This window comes from Pistacia vera, unplaced genomic scaffold, assembly GCF_008641045.1.
Source record: "Pistacia vera cultivar Batoury unplaced genomic scaffold, PisVer_v2 Contig313, whole genome shotgun sequence".
NCBI lineage: Eukaryota > Viridiplantae > Streptophyta > Magnoliopsida > Sapindales > Anacardiaceae > Pistacia > Pistacia vera.
Genome location: NW_022196128.1, coordinates 379,726 through 389,575, shown reverse-complemented (window position 1 = coordinate 389,575; position 9,850 = coordinate 379,726). Strand labels below are relative to the sequence as shown.

Here is a 9,850-nt window from a genome sequence, read left to right as displayed (position 1 = left end):
AGTTAGCTTTTCTTTAATCACTTTTGCATTTTCCTTTGTTTCCTTACTTTTTTTTTTTTTTTTTTTTTTTTTTTTTCTGTACCGAGTGCGTCCTCTCAATTCAAGCAACACAATATAATATTAATTAAAAATCATATAATACATTATTTAACAAAATATAATATATATAAATTATTTATAAAAAATATATATTAATCAAATATTAAACACAAAATCAAAGTCAAATACTCTATCAAACACATATTCTTTAAATCTTATTCTTGTAATTAAACCCTGTTCAAACTATCCAATGTTATTCAAAAATAATAAACTAAACGCACCCAAAATAATAATATGCATAAACTATAGGGCTACTAGAGATTAGCCTTCTCTAATATCTATATTTGGAAATTTGTAGCATTAAGAGTTAAATAGTATCCGATTTATTATTTCATGCATGTATTTCCTAACTAAAAACTTTTGCCCTAAATTTGTATGAAAATAATTAAAAAATCTCTATATTCATGTTTGATATTTTGTATTCTTGAAAATATTTGCTTTGGATTAATATTTTAAGAAAAAATTTAGAATTTAATTTTATAAAACGACTAAAAAGTTTAAACTGATTTTCTTGTTTACATAAATCCTTGGTTGAAGATAAGGTTTTTTTTTTGGATTACAGGAAATTATTAGGTGCTAATGATATATGTAGTTATTTCATAAGGGCCCTCAACGTTTAGGATAAATCCATATGAAGGTAGTTGGTTAGTGTCTCAAATTAAGTCAAAAATTAGTTATTAAGAGCCTAACTCTCTCTCTCTCTCTCCCTAATATATATATATTGACAAATCTCAATGGAACAAGAAACTCGTTAATGGGGAAAAACAATACACTTAATAAGAAGACATAATAAGGCTTACTATGTAAATTTATTTTATTTACATAAAAAAGAAACTCTATTTATGTAACTATAAATAAGAATGCATGCAAATGACTGAGGGTGTGGAGGATATAAAAAGGATTGAATTTTTTTTTTTTTTTTAAGGATTAATAGGAAAAGGAAGTTTTTTTTTTTTTTAAATTAATAGATGAAATAAAAAATATTTTTCTTAATAAGTATTGATATACAAATTGCGATTATCTAATGTTAGGATTATAATCTTATTTGATATAGAATGATTAGAAATAACTTTTTTTCTTTTAAAATAAGTATTAATGTATAATAATAATAATAATAATAATCAATGATTATATTTTATGTATGAGTAATTTTATTAACAAAACCATTAAGAGTTATCCCAGTACATCAAAACCACATTTTATATCATAATTACCCTATACTACATTTTTATTTCATACATTTGACTACAGCTCAACCTGTCTAACTCGGGGTATAGCCGTCCCGGTCGGCCAAAATGTGTTCCACCACTAAATTTAAAAAATTACTCATTAAATTTGTACATTCAAATGTTTGGGTTTCTTCTTCAGTACTAGAAGAAGATAAATATCATTTATTTTTCTGAGTAGATTCTACTTTAGCCGGAATTCAAATTTGAGACTTGTTTAGAGCCAAGATTAACTAATTGGCGCTAATTTAAAATTTTCTTCCTAAAACTCGTGGCGCTTATCAAAACTTTTTATTGGCCTCTTAATTTCACGCGGATCGCTATCCGAGTGAATCACTCTCCACACTAACAGCCGTCCGATTCACTCTTCAACCCCGAAAATCTCCCTCAAAAGTTCGAAACCCCAACCAAAATTTTAACAACTTCCCGCCTCTCTCCTTTCGCGTCTACAAATACCCCAAACACTCAAATTCCCAACTCACAAGATCGCAATTTTCCTTCTCTACTTTTCCGAGAAATAAACAAAAACCTCAATCTTCAAAACTTTAATCCAATGGCCCGTACAAAGCAAAACCGCCCGCAAGTCCACGGAGGCAAGCTCAAGAAAACAACTGGCCACAAAGGCCGCCAGAAAGTCAGCTCCAGCCACCGGCGGAGTGAAAAAGCCTCATAGGTTCCGCCGGGACGGTGGCTCTCCGAGAAATTAGAAAGTATCAGCAGAGCACTGAGCTCTCATTAGGAAGCTGCCGTTTCAGAGGCTGGTGAGGGAAACGCTCAGATTTCAAAACTGATCTAAGGTTCCAGAGCAGCGCCGTGGCGGTCTTCAGGAGCGGCGGAGGCGTACTTGGTGGGTCTGTTGAGGACACTAATTTGTGCGCTATTCATGCTAAGAGGGTCACCATTATGCCCAAGGATATTCAGCTAGCTCGCAGGATTAGAGGGGAAAGGGCTTAAGAGGAATGTGATTTGTGATTTGTGTTTATTTGGTGTTTTTAAACTTGGGGTGTGGGTAGATGACATTAGATTTGGTTCAGTTTGTATTGCACGCGATGTGTTTGTAAAATTCCTGTGAAGGTTGGTTTGAGGTAATAGATCATTGCCTTTTGTCACTTCATTTAAGCGCCAATGAAATGGAATGGGTGAACATTGTTATTCATAACAATACATCCAGTCGATCTTCAACAATAATGAGAAGTTTCATGTCAATTCTTTATGTGATTTCAATGGTATACAAATAAATTTTTAGAAATCTTGGGGGAAAAAGTTACATTTAAAACTAAGAATCTGAAAGGAGATTTGGTGATTACAACTTTCAAATTTAAAAGATCATTAAAAAAAAAAAATATAAACTTTGCTTTATAAACTGACAAAATGTGGAATTAGTGGTTCAAGTTATTGGTCTTGGACAATCATATAGCAGAATATTTACGATATATATATATATATATATATATATAATGTTTTATAAGACGATCGAATGAATTAACTTTAGTAAATACATAATAAATTACGTTGAAGAGTAATGTTTATCATTTTGTATGAAATATTTTATATCAACATTTTGTAAAAGTTAATGTGTGAATAATCTTTGGTCAGCCATTGAGCAACGTGGAGCTACAGCATTGAGGGTTGCAATGATATGAAAATCCTAATGACAGGAGTTCCAAATTAGTTGAGTATAAAATTTAACAATAATGTTATGTTTATTTATAAACTTATTAACTATCTTACTCATTTTTGTTAAAATTACATATGGTATCTGTATTATGTTTATGATATCTTTATTATGTTTTATATTTATAAAGGTTAATACGATGGTTAGTAAGTTCGTGAGTAAGCATGATATTATTGAAAATTTAATTGTCTTCTTTTTTAAAATGTGTTTTTTACCTGTATTATCATGAATCGCCCCGCATACCGTATTAACAAATACTTCTTTTTTAGTTCGTTCTAGCCCTAAAATAATACATGTTCTTCCCTAGATATCAACAACAAAAGCATCAGATTGTGCCAGATTCAACCAGACAGATGGCACAATTTGTTTTGTCTCATCATCTCTTTTCCTCATTTCTTAACTAAAGTAAACCCAAACTCCCACCTGTGTTTAGACCATAAACACCAAATTGGTATAACTTCTATACCAAATTGGTGTGATTTTTGACGTTTGGTTAGAGGTTATTTAAGATTATTAGGGTTAAGTCATTTTATATTATTTGATTATCATGTTTGGTTGTCAAATAATATAAGATACGGGTAATCTTCAAATACCAATAATGATTACTATTGATAATATTGGAGGTAATCTGATTACCTCTATTTTCTTAGGTATTATAAGATTATTAGAGTTATTTTTTTTTCTTACAATTCTATTTCTTATTAATAAAATTTTAGGACAATAATGCCCTTATTTTTGTTGTAATTATATCTCTTATTAATAAAATTATCCTTAAATTCAAAACAAATTATAGCCCACCCAGGCCACCACCCCCATCCACCTGTTGCCGGCAACCATTGCCTTTGCCAGCTGCGGCCGTCATCGGAATGGTGCACGGAAGGCTGAAAATGGTTGTCGTGCGTCGATATGGTCATTTCCAGCTAGATCATGCTAGATTTGACTATTGACGGCCAGATCAATGGGCGTTAACGGCTATGTCTGTGGTCGTCAACGGCCATCGATCTGGCCATTGACTGCCAAATCGATGGCCGTTAGCGGCAACGTATGTGGCTGTTAACGGCCATATCTGTCACGTTTGGACATTTTTAGCCAGATCTCTGGCCGAAAATGGTCATACGGCGCACGAAGGCCATTTCCTGCCTTATGTGCGCCGTTAGGTTGCCGACGGCCGGCAGTGGCTGGGTTGGTGGGGGTGCTTTGTTGATTTTTTAAACTTTTATTATGAGGTTGTTTTTGCTAAGTTTTTAAATGTAGGGGGGTTATAATAATCCAAATAATAATCAATATTAAAAAATAATATAATAATAATATTTAATTAGAGGACAATTCATTAATTTAAATAACATACCCACCAATTTATTCTCCCCAACCAAACATATTAATATAACATACCTACCAATTAACCAAACATATTTTCCTAAAGATTCCTAATAATCTTCAAGGTAATCTATCTTTCCAATAATCTAACATTTCTAGTAATTCAACATTCCCTGAACCAAACGCCTCCCAAAAAGATTATTCTTTTTCTTTTTCTTTCTATTAATAATTAATAATTAATTTATTTCATTAATTATTTTTGTATATATTAATTAAATATTGGGAATGATATTTTTATTAAAAGATAATAACTTTGAAAATTATACGAATTTAATAAAATTAAGTATTTATTTAATCAAATAAACATTACATTTAATATAAAAAAAATTACATCTAATATAAAATGCCACCAAAAAAAAAAAAATAAATAAAGACAACAATAACACAAAAGTAAAATTTCATATTGATAGTAATTTAATTTTCTGAATTAGTATATTCTTTCTACAAATGATCAATTAATGCATTTCGAAGAGCATGGTGAGCCTCTGTATCATTGATTTGTCTATGTCAAGCAAAAAAAATTTGAAATCGGATTTGAATTCCATAACCAATCCAAGCCTGCGCGAGTTTTTTCAAAATGAGCAAATAAAAAATTATGCAAAAAAGAGCTCAACAATAAGGTCAATGATCTCAAAATAGTTCTAGTTTTTTCCAATATTTTGATGATCTTAGAGGATTCGAAACTAACCTACCGGAATACTAAAGTATTATTTTAGTTTATGTTGTATTTTCTTTTAATTTTAGTGTTTTTAAATTAGTGTTAATTTTTATTTTGAGTTATTGTAGTTTAATATTTGCATTGAATAAAATTTTGTTTTTAATTTTTCATCATTTTTTAAATTATATAATTATTATGAATATATTATTATAAATAATAATCAAATTAACATAAATACAAATAATAAAAATAAGAAAATAAAATATAATTTATAGTAGATGAATAGTGCTACACCAAATTGGTGTGGATAAACAGTGTTACACCAAATTTGGCGTGAGTGGCACTGTTCACTTACACCAATTTGGTGTAGTTTTTGGTGTTGGGTTGAAAGACATTTTTCACACCATTTTGGTGTTGGCGCTGGGTTGGAGATGCCTTAACAATGTCACGTCAAATTTCGTGTAACATTATTCATCTACACCAATTTGGTGTGGCACTATTCATCTACTATAAAATATATTTTATTTTTTTATTTTTGTTATTTGTATTTATGTTAATTTGATTATTCTTTATATTGATATTTATAATAATAAATTTATAATAATTATATAATTAAAAAAATGATGAAAAATTAAAAACAAAACTTTATTCAATGCAAATATTAAACCACAATAACTCAAAATAAGAATTAACACTAATTTAAAAACACTAAAATTAAAAGAAAATACAACATAAACTAAAATAATACTGACATTAATGTGTTGCAGGCATCTCATATGTTTGCCAACCTAACTCAAGGTATTGCTCATCTTGCTCATTATATCATTCAAGGAAAAGAGTATAATATGGGTTATTATTTAGTTGACGGTATATACCCAAAGTGGTCTACTCTCGTACAAACTATTCATGATCCACGTGGTCCAAAAAAAAAAAAAATATATAATTTGCAATGAAACAAGAAGGATGTAGAAAAGATGTGGAACGTGTGTTTGGAGTTCTCCAATTGAGATTTGCAATTGTGGTAGGACAGACACGTTTTTGGGGAAAAAATGTATTACATAATATAATGACCGTGTGTATTATTATGCCCAACATGATAATCAAGGATAATCGTAATGTTGATGCATCGATTGAGAATCAGATGAAAGTGCCAACTCTCGAAGTTGAAATTGTCGTAGATGAAAATATTGATTTCAAAATTTTCTTGCTCGACATAGACAAATCAAGGATACATATGCTCACCATGCTCTTCGAAATGTATTAATTGATCATTTGTGGGAAGAATATACTAATTCGGAAAATTAAATTACTATCAATATGGAATTTTACTTTTGTGTTGTTGTTGTCTTTTTTTTTTTTGTGGCATTTTATATTAGATTTAATGTTTTTTTATATTAAATGTAATGTTTATTTGATTAAATAAATGCTTAATTTTATTAAATTAGTATAATTTTTAAAGTAATTATTATTTAATAAAAATATCATTCCTAATATTTAACTAATATATACAAAAATAATTAGTTAAATAGATTAATTGTTGATTATTAATAGAAAGAAAAAGAAAGAGAATATTTTAAAGAATATTCCTTTTAGTGTTTTATTTGATGCAACGGATTAGAGATGCAATAGTAAAATACATAAAAAAATCATATCAATTTGATGTGAAACTTCTACTAATTTGGTGTTTGTGGTTAGAGATGGCCTTACACACTCTATAAAATTGAATTAATACATAGCTGAAAGCGGTGATCTGAATTTTCAAAGGATTTATCTTCCTACTGTTTATGTAGATAACTACCAATTTATGTTTTAATTTTGGGTATAAGAAATTATTAAAAACTATCAAAAACCTTTCTATAATTATCAATAACTCCTTGAAAAATATCAAAAACTCCTACTAGAGATATTTAATATGTTTTAAACGAAATAAACGAGTTCACTAAGGAATCACATAAGAGGGAAAATGAACCAAACCACAATTTTTTTTTTGAATTGAATACGATGCAAGTAAACAAACTACATTTTTTTTTTTTTTTGAAAAAAAGAAGGGTTAAAGGAGCCCTTTAATTGGCTTAAAAAATCTAAAACCAAAGTTAAAATTCTCTCGTCATTTTGTGGAAACACAAACGTGGAAAGGCATAGGCAAAGGACATGAGTGGAGAAACCAGGCTAGAAAGCAAAAACCAACCCCATTTATTTGCAACTACACACTTTCCTTTTGTCTAATGCTTATCTTAATAAAAGCCGCTTCTTCCTTTCCGATTCTCTCTGTATAATACAATACAAGACATGGAAATAAAATCTAGTGTTAGCGTGTGGCTCTTGGTTCCTTCCTCCACTTTATGAGAATAATACGTCCAAAATTGAAAAGGTCATAAACATATATGTAAATTAATATTATAGCATTAATTGTTATATTCGAACAGTTGTAAAATTTAACTTATTGTATTTTTGCACAATATCCAATGCTCTAATCATTAGAAGATGGGATTATTATAGTTTATGATTGTCCGAAGTTTCTTGTTTGCAATTTCTTTTCACAAAAAATATACTTCATCGTGCAGTAAAGGTCAAGAATGGGCAAAAATGGTTTTTCAACATAGTTAAAACAATTTTTTTTTTTTTTTTTTTCTATCTTTATATTAATCGTTATTAGTGGTTCATTAGTTGTTTCCCATCATATTTCTAGAAATGGTCTTAAGTTCTACATCAAGTAATTGATAAATTGATATTTAATTATTCACATACAAATTATTAATTTCAGCAAACAATCAATTTAACTCATTCAAACACATTAGATTGTTGAATATTTACATGCAAATTATCGTTAATTATAAACTTATAATGCATAATCATGTGATTTAACAATTTAATTACATTTAATTTCTTACCATATTATCTCTATACTTTTTATATCAATTTGTATAAAAAAAAAATTGAATAAATAATTTGTGAGTACAATAGTTATTATTGTTTTGCTAAATTCAGCTTAGTGTGAAATACGATGTATAGGTTTGAGATCTTTTAAATTGAAAAAATAATTATTTGACTAAAATTTTCAACAATGTTAATTTAAAATCTTGACTTACAATTTTCAACAATCATTTATTTAATCCAGAGGTGCAGAGTGGTAATGAATTAGAAAAATCAAATATGATTTTTTTTTTCAAGTTAAGCTTTTAAAGTTAAAATTATTAGGTGACAGATGCAGGCCCGTCATTAATTTATTACTTAATCAAAAAAGGAAACGAAAATAATATAGTCTAACTCTTTATTATTTCATTCATAAGAAGTTGACTTCTGCTTGTAAATAACAACTGGAATTTCTAATTCTAAGATTAATTAAAACGCTTTGTGCCACGTATGCTAATAAAGTTTCATTAAACAAGTTCACAACGGAACATCTTAATTATTATCCCAACTAAATTCAGAAAAAAAAAAAAAAAGTTTCCTCATCTCTATTAAAACCCAAACGTTCAACAACAATCTAAGCTTACTCCCCCAAAGGCACCATGCCATATTCAAGAATGGGGCCACCAACATAGCCACCGGTGTCACCGCCGTGGAGTGCCAAAAACAAGTGCGCTCATGGGAGCTTTCCGTTGTCTCATCCATCTCCTCGTTCCAAGTTGCAACGGAACTACTTTCATTGAAGAAAAAGAAATTACGCTAATAATATCACAACCATTCCATCCAAAACCCGTCTGCACCACTTCATCCAATACAATCACCGGCCCATGTTCGGCTACCGTCGAGGCAAAGTGAGATTCTGTATCCAAACACACCCAAATCACCATCCCCGTTCTCTCCTTGAACTCGCAGTTTCCACGAGTATATTAGCTAAAGAAATGCAGGGTGGGATTTTACGCATGCCTTAGAGTGTACAACTTTTGGATATGGTGATGATGAGTCACTTATGTCCACGCCAGTGTGGACTATGTATGTAATGGGAGGAAAGGGGTTAGCAGTGAAGCGCAAAATATCAAAGGCCGATATGCATGTGCTCAGGCTGATGGATTCGGTTGTTGCCGGTGCTGGTGTTATTAATGAAAGGAACTCGATCAAGATCACGACGATGAACTCATGACTTCAGAGCAAATTTCAAGAGATTCGTGGCTCATCTAATTCTGAATCTTATCATTTGATTGATCCTGATGGAATATTAATGGTCGTCAGGAGCTTAGTGTTTCTTTTTTCGTTCTGGGTCAGCATAGAGGCTTCATTGAGGTATTGTATTTGCAAGTGGCCTGGCGTGCAGCATTGGCGACAAAACTTTGGGATGTTTTATTAATACCCAATTTTTACACCCTTTTTTGAGCTATGGCCTAATTATCTACATAGCTTTCTTGGCTCACCACTGTTAAATTTTTTTTTTCCGGATAAAATTTAGGCCAGTAAATCTTAAAGTTTATGCTTTGTAATTTACTGTGACAATTCCGGAAATGAACTGTTGAGCTTGTTTTTGTCTTACTTGAATCTTGAATATGATGTAAATATCAATGTCGGTTGGGTGAAGATTAGCTAGCTCTGTTGACATCGTTATTTATTTCAAGTTTTTGATAGTTTGATTTCTGCAAAAGAATTTGCATCCATCAAACATGCAAGCAAATGTGTTTTTCCATCAAGAAATAAGAAAGAACATGGTTATCATCTCCACATAAAAAAAAAAAAAAAAAAAAACACTAATTCTGGTGCTGGGTCGGCGGACTGCAGCCACCGTCCCCATGCCACACGCCCACCGACTTTGTGGGGCTGTGGCTCGCCTTCCAATCAGTTCAGCTGATTCCAATTTTCTGAATACCCAACAGGAAATAT

At 30.5% G+C, this 9,850-nt stretch overlaps 2 pseudogenes; both read left to right on the top strand.

The window, feature by feature from the left end:
- The first annotated feature begins 1,872 nt into the window (after nt 1–1,872).
- On the top strand, nt 1,873–2,536 carry LOC116136440 (annotated as a pseudogene).
- A 3,592-nt stretch (nt 2,537–6,128) lies between these two features.
- Nucleotides 6,129–9,352, top strand: LOC116136425 (annotated as a pseudogene).
- The last annotated feature ends 498 nt before the right edge of the window (nt 9,353–9,850 follow it).